Source organism: Syngnathus floridae, chromosome 7 (assembly GCF_059516105.1).
Source record: "Syngnathus floridae isolate MCC-2025c chromosome 7, RoL_Sflo_1.0, whole genome shotgun sequence".
NCBI lineage: Eukaryota > Metazoa > Chordata > Actinopteri > Syngnathiformes > Syngnathidae > Syngnathus > Syngnathus floridae.
In genome coordinates this window covers 7,865,313-7,884,533 of record NC_142419.1, presented here as the reverse complement: position 1 = coordinate 7,884,533, position 19,221 = coordinate 7,865,313, and the positions used below count along the sequence as shown (strand labels likewise).

Below are 19,221 nucleotides of genomic sequence, written 5' to 3'. Positions count from 1 at the left end.
CGCAGATAAATTGTGATTGAGTCAATGGGTTCATACAGTATGTCAGTCTAGAAAGTCATTGAATCACTTTAACATTAAGATTCCATTAATACTGGTGCATTACTGACAGAAAAGGGCAGCAAATATAAAAAAATAAATAAAAATGTCCATTTGGATCAGCACCAAAATGTATTGTGGCATCCTTGGCCCGTGCCCCCACCACAAGTATTGTGGCAATAGGTTCTGTAGATTTAACTACTACTAACTGTGATTAAAGATGGAAAATTAAAAACTTGACTGTACAAGATTGTTTCCAAAGAAAATCATCCCAGTCGAAAAAAACTGCATTCAGGTGTGGGTGGTTGATAGAAAATTTTGTCTCTCGCTATCATGAAAGATATCAGCAAGACCAGGATGTTTCATAACTGCGGGATTGCACTTCAAAAATACTTCAACACACACAAGCCAAAGTGGGAAAAAACATTAAAGACACTAGAGGTCTCACAGGCACATTATTAAATTAGTCAAGGAAACATGCGCCCAGTGCCTCAAAGACTAGAGGCTTTCTCTTTTCAGCTAATCCCAACAAAGGGACACTTTCTCCTTTGTTAGACTCTCCCTCTTGTTTCAATTTGACCAAGCAACAAGGGATCCAGGAAAGGGAGGATTCTTTTCCAAGTCTAGAAAGAACAATCATACATTTTTGTAGGGGGGGGGGTTCCTTGGAGTTAATCTCAACCCTGCTGATTAGCGACTGGCATCGTGCACGATTGGCTTCTCCAAGAGAAAGGGAAGCAGAGGGGGAAAAAAAGGTACAGAATAAAAGAAAGAAACAACTTAGATATCCACCAAAAGAGAGAGAGAGAGAAAGAGACACACACATCTTACAAACAGACAAATCCAGTTCGCCCGGGAGAATAGATTAAAAAAAAAAGGAAAAGGAAAATTAAAAGCAAGAAGATGAGCAAATATTCAACACCTCAGGAATTTCCTTCACAGCAATCATAATAAAAGTTAAATTAACTTTATCAAGGATGTTTCAGTGAAAACAATGTTTAATGTTGAATAATCTGTAACAAACAAATCTCCCAAATTAGGTATACTGCTATGCTACAAGAAAATTAGACCCATTGGTGTCGTTTCCATGGTCATGAATAATAATTGGGTAAATGAGTGCGAATTTGGCATTTGAACTCAGTGCAATGTGATTTTGCCATTAGAAGCACTTTATTTTTTGAAAATTTTTAGAAATCATTTCCCAACCACTTACTTGCACCTTAGGCAAATAAGAAGTCTATATCAGTCACATGTCCATCAAGAAGAAAGGTTCAATTCACATCACCATGATTTGATTGCCTTCCTATGGCATATTTAGGCAGATTGAACACAAAAGTAATGAGAAAAATCTTGCTGAAAGTAGTTGGCATTCCGCTCGAAGTGATGAGATGTTATTCTGAGATGTTCCTTTGAAGGATTGTGATAAGTATAACAAATAAATTAAATCATTGTATAGTGAAAATGAACAAATAGCATGCACTACTTAGCTTTAACCCATTGAGGGATGAGCCAAGAGAGACTTATATTGTCTTCTCACTTTTTGCTGTGAATTCCCGTTTACTTTATCTTTATCGATGGTGTCAAATTTATTATCAATTTGTATTGCCTTTTTTAAACAAGCTATCTGCATTGTCAGCTTATGTGAAATTTAAAACTACTAAAACTTTGGAACTACAATGCGTTTCAGTACTTTGTATGCAAATGAGTTGCCAGCTCATCAGATTCAGTCAGCAAAAGGATGACCCCATTGATTGTATTTTTAATTTCATCATCTAACTCTCTCAAAAAAAGATACTACAAAGATATCCTAGGCAATACAACCACTGTGGGGAGCAATTTATGTTGTTTCAATTTGTGCTGCCCCTCTATGTTCTCAACAGTAACAGTATCAAGAGATTTATGTCCCCACAATGTAGAGATATACCTGCAAAACACACACACACACACACACAGGCCTCCAGTCACTTCCACTTCAAAGACCCACTGCTTGATTGGGCCACAAGAGGTTTGGGGTAGAGACGGGACAAAGTTGGTCCTCAGAGGAAAGATTTGCTTGTCTGCGTCGGTACAACCAATCTGTAGAGCAGCGCATGAGGCTTTAGCAATAAATAACAGAAATAATGAGTGAATTAAATCATAAATCCTTAGTTTTCAGTGTAGTTAGTCATCAAAAAGGCAGCATTAGACATAGTTTGAAATCAATTTCAACATGGAAAATCATGGAGATTAATTAATTAATTTATGATGATTAACAAACGTATTCGGGTAACTTGACCTTGTACAGCTTGAATGTATAATTTTAATGGATGTTTTACTATTTCAAATAATTCTGTTGAAGAGATATGAGTGAGTGTAATTTGTTTCTAGTAATTTGATGGCGGTCCTCATGAGAACAGAAATGACTTTGTCACAGTCATGCTCCTAATCATTATTGGGACTTTATACTGCTACAAATAGTCACGGTAGTTACAGAGGAATTTTGGTGAATCAATGACATCATTGAGAAGCAGTTTACTAATTTTGTTGTACTTTTTTTATTGCATTTAAGTGTTTTATTAAACAAAAAAATATGACAATATATTCAATAACTAATTGCTTTTATTTTTATAGAATTGTATAGAATTTGGAAAATCCATTGCAGCAAACTCCATTTTGTTGTCTAAAATTGATTTAAGGAAGGAAAAAAAAGAAAACTATTGGAATGCAAGGAACATGTTCATGCAAAATATGTTAAAATTCAGAATCAAAACTGGATGCAAACTAATAACATTTCTGATTAATTATAAATATTTCATACTTTATTAACATACATTTAATCTTAGTGAAGAGGATTTTCTCTCCAAATTCCAGGCACTTTTTAATTGTCCTGCTATTTTGCTGTTCAAAGATGGATGTTCTCTGCTTTAATCCAGTTCCAGCCAGACATCTTTGAAAAGTGTAATCAATCACCCAAGCACGCACTTGCGGTGCCCCTGTCAATTTCAGGTTTATCATAGTATTTAGCATTTTCCATCTTTTTTCATCATCCCTTCTTGAGTATGATTCTTGTCAGAAATGTAACTTATTCACCACTATGCTGCCAATGATTTCTCAGGAGCGAGTTCGCTACGTGTTTAGGTGCAATCGTAGCCAGCCAAAGCTGTTGCTGGCTTGCTGCCTTTACATAAATGGCACAGGGCTTCCCCTAAAAATCGGACTGAAGCTTCTGAGTGAAGCTTTTTAGGACCATCCCAGTGGTTTTCGCTTTTCATACTCTTACTCAGTGGTTTGTTTTGCTGTTCATTTTAATGAGGTGCAAAATGCAAATTTTACCTCAAACAGCAATGTGAAACCTCATCTTTCGAGCCTTGTTATTATAAATTAACGTCAGTGTCAGTGAGTGCACAGTAGAGATGAATACTATGGTTTATTTAGTAGATTTGTGGAATGTGTTAATTTGATCGGGCATGTGCAACTTGATTATCTTCAAAGTCAAATGCCTATATGTAAGTTAGATTTCAATCAACATTTTCTAGAAAAGTATGGCCTAAAGGGGGTTGGGTGCAAAAGGGTAATGGTGGCAATATTTTCTTCTTCACACATAAAACAGAGCAAGACTTTTACAGCAAAGTCTGTCTCATTGCAACGGATCACATAAAGGAAGGCTTTTTTATTGATTATGGTAGTCACCCCAGTTATTTCATTCTACATGGAAAAGACTGAGTTATATTAGATGTCTTCTTGTTATGTGTTCTTTTCTGCTTGGATACCAGTGGTGCTCTCCAAAGACACTTTTTTTGATTAAGGATCCACTTTGCTGCCTTGCAATGGCACCGGATCCACTTTAACTTTATATTACCTACACACTTAAACACTTGTCCCCCAGTGAATGAACCCTTGTGACCTAAAGAATCATTACAGTCGTAAGTCAGCCAATACATGTTCTTTTATGTTATTTCTTGAGGTTATTAAAGTAAATGATTATGAGTATTAAAGCAATGAACGTTACCCCCCCTCCCCCTTCTACTTTTAATGACCTATTGTGTACTACGTATATATTCGTGAAGACAAAATGATTATGGATTTTTTTTGCATGTAATTCTATTTTTATTTTTCATAATGGTGACAATTCAAGAAAGGTTTTGTTTTGTGCCCATTATGGGCAAAATGAATCAGAAATCAAATCTGAAAACCACAAAAGCTAAACAAATGGCAATAATATTTTTTTCTTATTGACCGTTGTTATGTAAAATAATATATAAGCTGTTCAAAAACACTGCCCTATATTCTCCTGCAAATGATGTACAGTACCTTTACAGTGTACACATGCAAGCCACTAATGCGATGGTACCCAAAGGCTGTATAGAAAGTCCTGTAAGTTGCTGAGTGTGTTTTTGTCCACCTTGCTGTGCAGTGGGTTTTAATAGATCCAATATCCCTCTGCATGTTTATTGGCTGATTATGAAAAATGCATTAACTAAAATTCCCCTAAAGCGACCATTATGGGCAAAGTCCTATACTGTACAAATCACCAGTTCCCTTATCCACCACACAGTTTAATTTATATGGTTGCTTCCAGACTACGGCAGACCATTTAAATTCAATTTAAACAAGGCCCCAAACTTACTTTTATATTTCCTTGCGCACACACCCTCCCCTACTTATTTATTTTTTGCTTTATAGTCAATGCCTTCTTCTTTTTTATTTCTCTCTCTAACAATCAGTCAGTTCAATTTACTCTGGGACAGACTGCAGGGTTGAAGCAGCTGAGCTGTCACAATGAATTTGTGTGCTCTAAACAAGATTAACTACTGCTATTTGTATCCCCATATCTCTGAAAGGGTAATCAACGCAGCCGGTTTAGCTTGCTAATTTTCACCATGGTAACCACTTAAAAAAAAGCCCATCATGGCAAATAGATTGGCTTCAAATAGCATTGCTATTATATGCGAGTGTGTTTCACAGTGGTGTGCGTTTCGAGGTGATACAAGGTTTTTCATGGCTTAGCCCATATTTATGACGTATTTATGATGAATTCACAAGATTGATCAGACAACGAAACATATGTTTGGTTATGAGACTTGACCAGGCTTCATTTCAGCACAGTAAGGAGAGAAGGTGTTTGTGGGGGAATGCGTGCACTATCACCAACTTTTCTGGGTTGCTCCACCCATGGTGCATAATTAGTGGAATAGACAGAGCTAAGTGGAAGGGAGAAAAGGTACAGCCAAAAAAGAAACACCTTTGTGCCTTTTAAACTCACTGAAGCGAGTGAAAGAAAAGTGATGACCCCCGTGGGGACAAGTGGTATAGAAGATGGATGGATGGATGGATGGATGGATGGATGGATGGATGGATGGATGGATGGATGGATGGATGGATGGATGGATGGATGGATGGATGGATGGATGGATAGACAGGTGACAGAGAATGCCTTCATTTCAAGGGAGCTCCACTCAAGAGTGCCTATCTGGCATGAAGGTAGGGAAATGAAAGATCTAAATCAAGTCTGAGGCAGAAATCTCATTCTCCACTTATCAAAGTTGAGGGAGAGTACATATTTTTTTGTTAATGTTTTACAGTGACCGTTAACATCGCTTGTATGGCAGTTAAGGATGCTAAGAGCGAATATGCATGAGGTCTTTATTTCACATTTGTCTTGGAACCAACTGTAACAACTTTCTTGGGGATATTTTTGTTTCAAATTCAACCACATGGTTGGATTCTGATCAAATAATAATAATAATTGAATATATAATAATAATGCATTGGATTTATGTTGCACTTTTGTATAGAATTCTAACTCCAAGCGTTCAATACTTTGGAGACTTCTGAGAATAAAGTCAGAATTCTGACTTTAAAGTGAGAATTCCCACTTTAAAGTCAGAATTCTGACAATAAAGTCAGAATTCCCACTTTAAAGTCTGAATTCTGAGCATAAAGTCAGAATTCCTACTTTAAAGTCAGAAAGTGGGAATTCTCACTTTAAAGTCAGAATTTTAACTTTAAAGTGGGAATTCTCACTCTAAAGTCGGAATTCTGAGAAAAAATTCAGAATTCTGTCACCCCCCCTTTTCTTTCTTCACTGTCCCTAATCCTCTTCTGTACAGTTCCATTTCCCATTTGAAAATGTGTGTGTGTGTGTGTGTGTGGGGGGGGGGGGGGGGGGGGGTTGTTTGTTTTGTTTTTTTAACTCAACCACATGTTTGGATTTGGATAAAATACTTTACGCTTCAGGGAGCTGCAGTGTCATTAAAATCAGGCTGTATTGTTTATTTTTGGAAAAGCACATTCAATTTCTCGTTTTAAACTGTTTTGTTCGGCAGGTAAACACAACCATTGTCCCTTTATTCATCTTTCTCATTGAATTGTTGGTTTTTATAATTAGAAATTCTGATTCCTGCACACGTGAGTTGCACACTGGTATTTAGTCTGTACTAACCATTGGTGCATGAGTAAACACATTTCACATCACATTAGCTCCTTCCAGGTGTTTACAGCAGCACCACGAAGCTCATGAATATATTTTACATTTATCATCCTTAAATGATGGGTGGCCCCAAATACAATCAGAGACGATTACTTCGGGGTATTTGTCTCCGATCAGCTGCTGCGTATTTGGGCTTTTCCCTCATTTGCATAGCAACACAGTATGTGTAGCTTGTACTTGAGGAGGATTAGTCAAATAATGTTGACCTAATAAGTCAATTATGGTATGCATGACCATGTTTAACCCTGGTAAATACTCTTAAACATAGAGTAAACAATTTCATTTTGCTTGTAAGACTGCACAAATTGTGCCAAAGATTACTAATGACTCACTGATGGAATGACTGTAAATTGGGGGGGGGGGGAATGGAACCCCAAAATAGGCTTTGACGCCCCTGTTGGCAGGCCAGATAACTTACTTTGGGTACAGTATTTTCTAATTTTTTCCAGGAATTTTTTCCCCCATATCTCCTTTGTCCTCTGTAGGGTACATATAATGAGCGTTTATCTGCATTTTCTGAGGAATTTATGGGTTAAAAAAATTGTGCAGACCCCAAATCCTTGGCCAACCCTTGCGATATAAAAACAATCCGCCAGTGACTAAATTATGTTTGTCCTCTGTGAATACGGAAACTTCACAACCCCTCAGGCATGACACAATAAAGGTGGGGAGTTTGCTCAAATTGTCAAAAGGAAATCTGCGGATTCTAGCACCAATAAGAAGAGATTTGGTGGATTCACAGATTTCAGTCATTCCCTTTTCATATTAGTTTATTTCAAAGCTGCATTGAAGTGCTAACACCAAAGGTCCTCACATATGTCACCGTCTCTCCAACTGTGATCCTTTTATCCATTTATTTTTAGAAGGATGTTGGATAAGTGACAATGAAAACTACAATAGAATCAGAAGGAAGGGAGACTCACTTTATTGCAGGAAAATAGCAGCCATCCTTTTTTAACCTTCTATGTAGGCTTAAAGTTCTCACCTTTTCTCACCATCTTTGATCAGCATGCAACACAGAGGCTGCGAAGGAAGAGGTGCGAGAAAGTGAGATACCCCCAAGCGCAACACTTTCAGAGCCTGGATACAGAAATCTATTCATTGACATTTTTTTCAGGGATTTTTTTCAGGGACTGTCGATTGATTACCTGATAAGGGTTGGACAAGCAGGAGGAAGGTGCGATACCAATTAGGAAGAGTGAAGTGCTTCTAAAAACTCGTCGTACTGACACAGTCGACTGACTTTCATGCTGGCATCTTGCTGCTTGGAATGAAATAGCGCTGCAGATTTTCCTACTGATAAAAATAACCTTTATATCAGGTGTGAGTTGAGCTCATTGTACAGAAGCTAAAACACAGCTGAAAGAAAATTATGCCTTGTGTTGCTCTGCCATAAAAATATCATTTTGCAAATCATTACATTTTTTTTCATCTGTATGTAAAGTGGAAATTACTGCTCAGTTATGTTTTCTCGGGGGAATCAATAAAACATGGCTCAAGTCCAATAGCTACTGCAATTGAAAATATTAAATGTACAGTGATTCCTCAGTCTCAGTTTATTCTTTCATGAAAGGTCTTCTGGTTGATTGTGTTTAAACATTCTGTTTGGAGTTTGCACTTTGTAAAACAATATCATATTCACTATTAACTTGTCGAGGCAGAGTTCATAATGGCCCTAAGAGTGTGTTATGGCTTGCACAAGGCAAACAGACTAAAGGAGATAGCTAGCTTGGCTGTCCAGTAAAGAGACGAGATGGTGCTGTGTGAAGAAGAGGTGTGAGAAGAAGGAGGGAAAATGGCATGAGGCTGGTGAAACGCACAGTCAGAGATCATAAGAGCCCCCAGGGTAGAGACAATGGAGGCATAAAAGAGCTTTGGAGATAGGGGGAGTTGATACAAACTTCACATCCACTTTATCCACCTCACAATTTTTTTCTGAACTTGTTAGCTGTCGGCAACTCCCTTCTTTCTCCATTTGACTTAACTTTTCTTTTCTGCTTGTCATTTTGCCACTCATGCATTCTCTTTTGGTTCTGGTGAAGAAAAAAAAATGACAGCTGACATTTACGTTAATAGACTCTAAAGGTTCCATTGTATTCAGTTCTGAAGTTGAACTTCTCTGAGGTCGTACAATTATGGATTTGATCAAGATTTCTGCATAACTACATATCTATCCCTAACAGTAAACTGTGTAGATTTAATGTTAGGAAAATGAAATTACTTTAAATTATTTAACTTTATTTTTAAATGTAAAAGCACATTTGGTAATTTTAAGTATTCTGTCAGCTGAATCTGAGAATCTATCCTGTGACAAAATATAGAATTTTGGTCCATTTTAATCAGCTTAATGACATTGAAAATGAACCGCCTATGTTGTCTTTCTAATCATGATTTTAGGAGGCAATTATTTTGTAAATTGTCTGCAGTAGCTGTATATCTGTTTGGAATTGCAAAGTTAGATGAAAAAAGGCTCCAGCTTTTGATCGAGCAGAAGCCATTTTATTTGGCTGATTTATTTATTTATTTATATATTTTTTGGGGTGTATTTTGTTGAATGTTTGGCTGTCACTCAGCTCTTTGTATATTTGTGGATGTTTGCCTGCTGTTCATTTTTCTGTCTGGACCGGACATCTTTAATGGTGCAAATAAGCAAATACATTATTCAAATGTATTTGAAAAGAGTTTTACAGATCCATTTGAGCACACTGTCTTAAATAAGAGTTTGCTTTAATGACCCATGATCATTTACTTACATTTATGAAATTGATCACTAGCCCAGAAAGTGTTTTGTTTGCAATAGGATGGCACGTAAACTTAGTCAAGACATAGTACATAACAAGAATGAGACAACATTTTTCAACAACATAGTCAAGAATGATTTTAAAAAAATTTCTGTGTACACTGAAAACACCTTACCTTCTATATATTTGGAATGCAGGTCTCAAATGTTCACCTTTCTTCACTACTTTTATACTCGAACAATTCAAGGACATCCTTGAGTTGAATTGAGAAGCCAGTGGTAAATAAAGCGAGGAAATACGTCATTAGTCTACCTTGCCAGAAAGAGTTTAATATTTGGGAAAAGCTTCTCTTCCTCTTTTCTTCTCTGACTTTTTTCAATCCTGCCCTCCATCTCTTTCTCGCCATCTTTCCCAAACAACTCAGCTGTCCTCTGGCTGAACCATCGCTGTGTAATACGGGTGCACATGCGTGTGAGTTCGTGCTTCTCTGTGTGAGAGCAGAGTGTGCGCAGCTAGTGTGTGTTTGTGTGTGTGTTCATGCTAAGCCATCAATCAATTCTCTGAGTGTAGCTGAGCCTTTTGCCTTGACTCTGCAGCCTCAAAAGTTGATTTACTTCAAACCTCAGACACAATGTGACTGGATAAATGCAACTTTTGCAGACAATTAGATTTTCAGAAAGGACTCTTAAACTAAATTTATCTAATAACTGCACATTTGATTCTATTTCAGATTTGAAACATTAGTTATTAACTATAACTGATCACATCAAATGTTCTGCAAAGGAGTGAACGTGGGAGACAGGGAGTTTTTGTGTGTCTGCTGCATTGCATGCACAACAGACACAGATCAGCACACAAATTGAACAGTGTTATTCAACCACTTGGTGATAAAGTCCTGCCTCGATCAGTACAAGTATAGAAAGTACAAACAATGTTAGTCCTTGTGGTTTTTTTTTTTCCAATCTCAGGACTTGTGCGCTAGACCTTTACCTTTTGTGTGTTATCAGTAATGAGGACTTGAAACTGGTAAGACTTGCTAAAATGAAGCAAAATTAAAGGTTTAACTGCCGTGTGTTTGTAGCATTCAAAATAACTGTGTCCCTCTGTCCATTTAATACCAAAGATTTAATAAGAACATTCTGCCAATTAAAACCTGATTAAATAACTCTCCTAATAGCTTCCCTGGATTTTTTTATTAACTTATCCTTGTCAGTTTCAATATCAGTGAAACAAAGCAGAATATTCTAAGATAAATCAACAAATTGAGGAAATGTTACAGAAATTGTTAATTGGAAGAGGTGGTAAAGACTTCATTCATTTTACCTATTGATCTCTGTTGTATAATCATCGTATATATATATATATATATATATATATATATATATATATATATATATATATATATATATATATATATATATATATATATACATACTCATACACACACACACTAAAAATAAACAAAAACTGTGAGACTTAATTGCTCACACTAGCACAAACGTGAACCCACTGCTAGTGTCACAACAAAAAATACACAAAACAAATCAGGTCCTGGATCTTGGTATCCCAATTTATTCAGTGCTGCCCTGAAAGTGAAGCCACTGAAATCTACATTCACCTCAGAGTGAAAAGAAGCAGTGACATGTATGGCATCATGGTGTAGACTCAGACTTTTACTATATGTACACGGAAGCTCATTGGAGATTGCTGCTTGTTTGTCTCTTGAACTGTTCTCTGCCCTAGCCTTGTCAAATCTATTGATCAATTACCAGGGCCGTCATCTTTTAACTTGAAGGCTGCATCACAGACATGAAGGGATCCATTTTTGTGGCCAGTGCAAGTCAGGTGCAAAGCATGATGTAGAGCTGTATAGGAGCAAGCTAAACTAAGTTTACTATTTTTGCAGACCCGTGCAGCGTGGCATGGTTTAAAAGGGTAGTTTGCGCCATTATGGGTGTGAACGCAACCGCTTTGTTTAGCCACCAATCACCGCTCAATAATTGCCATGCCCGGGAAGCGCACTGATAGTCCTTGCCATGGAGGAGAAAGACGCTGATTTATTTGAATTCTGCAGCAGCTTGAGGCAGCAAAGTACATTTGTAAGGAACTGCAAACGACCTTCCACTGTATCAGGATTTTCCAGTTTTAATGCCCCATCTTACGTGTTGTATCCAGAAGTGCACTACTTGCTGTGTTACTGGGTTGAATATGATATACCAAGTAACATGCTTCATGTCCTTCCATAGTTTTAGAAACCACTGTCATGTTTTTAGCTGTTGACTGTAAATTCTAATCTTTTCAAATATTTACAAGAGACACACTGATGAATATATTTTATGAATCCCAAAGGGGAAATAAAGTACTAGTATTCCTGCCAGAGTGTCAGTTGTATACGAATCAGCCGGTTAAATGTCCCCGATGATCTTGGACATACTTGAGCATATTTCTGATGTGGGGAAAGCCAGTAGTAGATTGTTGAAATGATATGTGGATGCAGGAATGAATGAAATACTGCCATTTATGGATTGGATTAGACAAGAGGAGTATGCTTCTAAGCAGCAGTCCCATGGAGCACTATTTTAGTCATTTGGCCTTCAATGAAGTGGTTCACATTCTTGTTTAGGGAACAATTTTGTTCATTTTGTATTTTGCAGATTTACCAGTTGGTCACCAGCTTCGCCAGTGTGCTATAATTAATATAGATGTAGCATTATAACCATCAGGACTTCTGTTTTGGATTTGACTTTCCCTTATAGTGTACATTTGTCACTTTAGGAAGTTGAACCCTCAAAGATTAGAAAGATAACACAGAACATTGTGGAATGGTTTTATGAGATATACATGGACTTGTAAAACGTCAAATATACATCTGCTCATACCAAATAGTTCAGTTCAAGATACTGGAGTATGGAAATTGTCTGTTTAAATAGCTTTTACACAAGGCCAGATGGGCTTTTAGGTCATTCATATGCCTGCAGCAGAGCAAGGGGAATGACGTCACCTCAACCTGTTGGTATCGTACCCCAGGGTTCTTGAAAAACCTGTTGACTGACCTTTAGAGTAACTACCCACTGTTTTTAAAGGACGCTCATTAAATTGGGGTTATTATTATTAATAATATGACATCTTTTAAATTGCCCCTCAGAGTGTAGAGGTTCACTAGGCTAATTTTATGTGTAAGCAGCAGGGGTTCAGTACGCACTTAGTGGTGATGAGAAAGTGAATCTGTTTATAATAGGCCACAGGGACAAAGAATTGTTTCTGTCGCCCTGGTGTTAAAACAGAAAAGTGATTGGAAAATGAAGCTTCAAAATTGCTACATAAACCAGTTGATATATTTTTGCACTCCTCTAGATGGTGGTCTCTGTTCAACATTGAGCTAAAAGGGTATCGTGCGCCTAGCACAGCGTAAATAGGGTCTTTAATATTAATTGGATATTCAAATGTGTTAACATTATGCATTTAGATGAAAAAGATCTTTCGTGTAAGTACAGATATACATCGTCAATGTATGTTGGTCACAAATTCAAACTACAACCTTTGTAGGAATTTTATGTAAGAAGAAACTTGAATTTCTTCCATTTTTAGAAGAAACTTTGAAAGCAAAATATTCAACAACCAATGTAGCTCAACCATCTGTTGGCATGGCAGCGGGACAGATGTTTTCAGTGAGCTGTTAAAAATAACTGGTTTTCAGTGATCATCGTAATTGGTTTTGAACAAATGCTAATTAGAAAAAAATGGAATATAATGTCACTAAAAGAGATCGAGCAAGCAAACAATATTAATTATCAACTAAATGAGATTAGGATACAAATGAACAAAATGCTGTCTTAAGTCGTTAAAAAGACATTGAGAAAATAAGCTTGTATTACTTCATGTCTTGTCTCTATCTTAAGACGTCTTAAACGCCTTCCATAAATAATGTTTATGGCCATCTGTCCTTCAGTGGGTAAGGAACTATTACCTTCATGCTGAGTTGCAGAGCTGTCAACTTGAAATGAAACAGGTTGATTTGAAGGTGAGATGACATGAGCTGCCCTTGTAAAGGCCCTGCACTTCATGACCTCAACTCATAGAAAATGCATGGAAACTCGCCGAATGACCTTTGACATTTGATTATGTCCATCACATGTCACCGGCAATAGAATTGATTTGTTTGAAAAATAACAAGCTTGAAAATTGACATGACTCAAAATACAAAACCCTGCTTTGTAAAGACAACTCTGTGAGAATATGTAAATGTAGTAGAATCGAGGAGAATAAAGTTAAATTCTCCTCTGTTGGTAGATAACAGTCAATACATCCTCAAACGCATAAGTGAAGACTCTGGACAAATGGTTGCTCTGAAAGAGATCCGAAGAAGCATACGCACAACAAATCAAAAATCTGAAAAAGTGCCACCTCGTACGTACATTCGTTCACGCATCAACATACTCACAGACCTCCTCTATAGGTGTCCCTTGAACTTAATTTTGAGGGTAGGTTGTGGATAGGTTGTGTTTTGCAGAGCATTATGTAGCTAACAAGAGCAGTTGCAAAATGGTGGGTCAAACGAGAAAAGGTGAGTTGAGACCTGTGAAAGATTTATAACAACTTTAATTCTGTCAAAAATGTATATTTTGGAACCTTTGTTCTGGGATGCTGCTCAACCTTTGCTAAAATTTCAAATGTCTACATGGCGCAACCAGAAACAGACTGGCCATGCAGAAGATCGACTCGCAAAGTATTGTACAAGTGATAAGATCGCCACTTCTAAATGATTGGCAGGGTTTGATGTACGCTGGTATTATATGTATGATATAATAGAAGACATCAGCCATACATGTCCCTGGAGCATAGGATCTGTCTGCCTGCACCTTGATCAAAATCACCAAAATCCTGTTATACCCTCTGCGCCACAACATCGACCTGCCTCCCTAGCTATAAAGTATTTTAAATTTTCAATACTGAAGTATTGCGCCCAAAGGTGAAATATTTATTTATTTTTTGCAGGGCCACAAATCCTTGAAAGTCATATTTTAGAATGCTTCCTTCAACAACTTGTGAGATCATTACGATGAGCGCAATGTATGCTGCTTTTTTTTTCACTGTTAATTTCAACCACAGATTATTGTACAAAAACAGTCAGAAAAGCAAAGCAACAAAGTCTCTTAAATCATATAGATATAAGTTCATGTATCTATTAAAATATTATATATAAATATTAATTTATGGCGCTTTCAATTTTTACAATTTTGATATAGCATTTATAACACTAACAATTTTAAAGAATAAATTGAACATAACAAATAGCCAAGAATCTTCTGATTGCCCTTTAAACTGAGCACTATTACAGCAGTTAAAGCACTGCATCAGTATCCTGATTCTCCCACTCGCTCCACTTGTCTCTTTTTGCACAGCACCAGTGCCACCTTCTGTTTGCACATCATGTCTAACAGATTAGGTTCTCGCAAGCTTTCATTTGAAATTTCAGTTTTTTAAAAAAAAATCAAATTTACACACCTTACATCTCACACCCCCATCCTGTTACCAACCACTCCACATAAACTGAGTCTGAAGATGTGATCAGCAGAAAATATGTTCCTTATTTCATAGTAATTATTTATATCTACCCTGAATTCCCATTGAATTAATATATTAGTGAATCTCGACGACACAATCTCCTTCTAATACATTTTGAGAATTTATTACCATTCTATAACTCAAAAAGGCGTAGGCATACTATATCAAATTTTGACCCAAAAAAAACATGTTTTGGTATAAAGATCATGATCTGAAAAGATAAATCCAAGACGATTCATTTTCTGCTGCAATATTGTATTCAGTGTGTTGCTACACTGTGATACTGGTGTTAAATCTCACTAGTCACAAGATTCACATGGCTCTCTCATCAAAATTTAATAGGTTCTTTGCGATCATAAGTCACTACCAGCTTGTGAGGCCAAAGGCAGAACAACTGTATGAGCTCTCGCCTGTGGATTTTGTAGAGATTTCAAACGACGAGTAATGGATTGTAATTAGTCGCTATTACGTGGGGGGGTAACTTCAAAAGCTTCCCGAAAAAAATATTATAAATGAAAATATTAAATATACAAGTGCATTGGTCAAGGTATGAGCACATGTGAACATAGCATGCAAAAGTGAGGTGATGCGCATGTTGTTGGAAAATAGTCCAATTCATTATAATATTCATAATACAGTTAGTTCTTCTCGATGCTTGTTTGGCCATGCTGTCTCTAAAGCTGTGTGCTGACCAAAACATTATCTGTTTTCTTATTCTGATACAACCGCAAAATAGAAAACTAAAATAAAAATACAGCTTCCATAAGCTAAGCTGCAAGGAGTATGTGTGACGCGAGTTGTATGTGTGCACGTTCATGAACGATTTGCTATGGTCATGGAAGCAAGGGGGTTGCTGAGAGTCATGAAATGATGCTGAATTTAAATCTCTCTAGCAGTTTGCACAATGCAAACTGGACCTTTAAGCAATACTGAAGCAGGAACATGCCTCGCTTTCAAAGAAATAAAGCCATATTTAATGTCATTGCTCAACCTTGTGTACAGTAGCTCCTACTATTTACTATTATTATCCCCAAATGACTGTAAGCATCTCAATACACAACAACACTGCAGGAGCCCTACAGAACCTTTGCACAGTATTTTTTTCTTCTTCTTCTATTTCAGTACATTAGATGTTTAAACCCCCAGAGACGTACAGTACTCTGCCTCAAGGAACTGGCTATAGCCGTCTTCTATAATGCATTATGTCCACATGCGGCCGAAGATGCACAACTGCGAATGCGTAGGAATCTGCAGACGGAAAATGCATTCACAATGCTTTCCAAATCATCTTCATCAAAAAAGAAAAACCTACCCTGGAGTCAATTATGTTCTCCAATTTTGGACAAGACAGGGAGGTGAAAATGAGGCTTCATTTCCACATGGATGTCGGCGTGAAAGTGTAGTTAAATGCAAGGTGAAGGGGGTAGAGGGAAGAGAAAGAATTGGATTTTTACGGAGATGGCAGCTAAATGAAGCTGTAGAGTGTGGTACAGATGGAGAATGGCTTCAGACACAAGGTAATTATTTTGTGGCTGGTGGAATGGAAGGAGCAAGGGCTCCATCATTAACTGGCTGTTCATTACTGATGGATCGAGGGACCGACACATTCATATGGGCACACATGCGTGTGCACACACATTTTCAACACAGTGTCACCTAACAGTCTTAAGCATTAGGTTTAGAATTATGACTATACTATACTGGAAAGATGCTAAGGCCAGAATGTCAAATGATTTTCTTTTTTAAATGTAGACTTTTTTGCCTTGGACTACGTAGAAATCAAAATATTTATTGAGTTACTGAGAAATTCCAGCATTCAACCAATTAGTCGGTTGACTGATGAAATCTGCCAATTTTGGCTCTTCAAACAAATGAATCTATACCACAACATTGTATCCTTAAATATATATCATGAAATTTGCTGAGAAGGTCTTGCTATGGATAAGTCATTCCAAACAAAGCAGCTCTTAATTTTTACAATGCTTGGGTGAGCAATGCAAGTCGTGCAAAGAATTGACCCAGCAAGCTGATCGTGAATACTGAAAATCCACCTAAAATTGCCGATTGAAATTCATGAAAATAAATGAGAACAACATATGCAAACAATACATATGGTGCCTCGCAGGCATAGCAGTTGCGATGGCATTTTGAAAACCGTTGTCACTTGATAATTCAATATGTTGCGTCATCACCACCAGCATCTAAAATAGTAACAATTAGTTTCAACGCAATGCTTCTTCATGGTGATTTGAAGTTCAGAGTTTCATGAGCACTCAGCAGAGTAGAGTAACATTACTGCAACTTAATTAATTTCAAAACGAAGTTTTTAGCCTCATGTTGAAAGACTAGACTAGAGTTGGGAGGGGCAGTGGTTGCCGTATTTATGCCTCTCATAAAGAGCTTGTCAGCTCTGTCAGCCCAAACGAGACAAAGCAATTTGCAAGCTGACACCATGTGACGCGTGTGTGTGTGTGTGCGTGCGTGCGTGCATGTGTGTGTATATATATATATATATATATATATATATATATATATATATATATACACGTGTAAGTGTTTGTGATCTGTATTATGTGTGCATTGCAAATGCCCAAAACTATTCAAGCAATATTATTTAAATCACCACCGTATATGTTTACACTTACCTAAGACAAGATATAAAATGACATACTAACTGCATACCGTATATACAGTGCAGGGATGTGCAAGCCTTTCCAAGCCTTTCCACACACAAGTGCACAAAAAGACAAGTTATGGGCCTGAATGCAAATGAGTGTCAGGATGAAAGATGCTGCAGGCTGTCCATTTAGGAGAGTCATCACCTCTTTCCCATCTGTGATACCTGGAGACAACATTGTCAGATCTCATCTATTTCATACAAACAGAGGTACACACATAAACAAGACAAAACAATAAAGATAAGAGAAAGCTGATTTGATTTGCAAATACGAGCCTGTTTAAAATGTTTTTAAAATATCAGGAAAAACATTGGAGAATGGTTATATTGTTTTCATATTTAATTGTATTTGATCTCTTTTCTACGGAAGCATGGATTTGCCGATGAGTTAAAATATTTTGACCGGCAAATATGTTCTAACATACGTACGTACTTTGGATACTAATGAGTATGACTTGTAAAACGCTTGAGCAATATACGATGTAGATAAAAGTACTGTTGCACTCCATTTGCTGTTTTCCATTCCCACACTGTAAAAGAATAGATAAATGTTTTTAAAAAAAGTAATAATACACTGGCACCTAAAAGAAAAAAATCCGCAAAACATCGCAAAGGGTGAACCTCATAAACAGCAAAGAGTGACTCTTGAACAGGATCCTTTTTTTTTTTTTTTTCTCAGGGGCAGCGCAGAGTGCGCCAGGGGCGTTGTTGTGTTCTGGTGTGCATGTTGTCGTCCAATCTCAACAGCATTTTAAGACCTGGCTAGTGAGCATTTGTCTCAAGAGGTTCACTGTCGCAGTTCACAGCAATGTCTGCAGTCTGCACTGATTATTCCAAATGCCGAAAACCCTTGCGGGAAAAAGAGACTGCAGAAAGGTTCTAGCCGTTATTGTTCCAGTGGAATGATGATTCTATTCAACCACCATAGGTTTTTGGGACAATAACCTGACCTGGTCACTGGATATGAGCAACCTGTGAGGTACTGAAACAAGATACATATCGTATGATTGATCTATCATAAGGACAATGAAATAATGAGAAATGTGACTGATGAAGTTCATCTTGGTTTGACTTAAAATATTGTAAACAGTGTCTGCTCCCCTCACATATTTATTCCCTCTAATATTCTCTTACATCACCCTCCAGTCCATCGTAGTGTTCTTACCGTTTCCTCCTCTCCAAAATGTTGTATTTCCACCCTCAGGATGGTGTTCATTAGTATGATAAATCACTCTGGCGCTCCTTAAAATTGCAGTCCCTTTCAAATGAGACAAACATGCAGACCAGAACAAATCTTAAGGCGATGGTGTAATGATCAAAGTTTGGCTTCAGCCAGAGAATGCAAGGTACTGATTACACCCTGAGGACTTGTCAACAAAAAAACATCTACCTTGTAGTCCGTCTCAGAAGTTGTCCAATTTGGACTTCGACCAATGATCTAGCACAAGGCAGACCTACTGTATCTACCGGTTTGTTCGGTTGTGCAAGAAGTTTGTGTGAGACTGGTTCTTTTATCTCAAACAAGATATCTTGTTTGAGATAAAAGAACCAGTGAAGTGATTGACAAGTGAAAACAAAACGACACAACAAAAGTGAAACAAAAGTACAACTATTTGTGTGAGACTTTCCACTTCTGTGCCCCTCAACAGTCTGCAAAGAGTGACACTTTTTCAAGGGTTATTTCTAATAGAGTCAGAATACCTCTTTCTGCCCCTCCTCCCCTGCCTTCCCTC

At 37.3% G+C, this 19,221-nt stretch overlaps 1 long non-coding RNA gene across 1 annotated transcript; it reads right to left on the bottom strand.

The window, feature by feature from the left end:
* Positions 1-17,411: 17,411 nt before the first annotated feature.
* Positions 17,412-18,938, bottom strand: LOC148395006 (uncharacterized). The gene is made up of 3 exons (XR_015859312.1): positions 18,879-18,938; positions 18,654-18,746; positions 17,412-17,653 (listed from the first exon to the last, which is right to left on the bottom strand). It is a non-coding gene; the product is annotated as an uncharacterized LOC148395006 (long non-coding RNA).
* Positions 18,939-19,221: the final 283 nt, after the last annotated feature.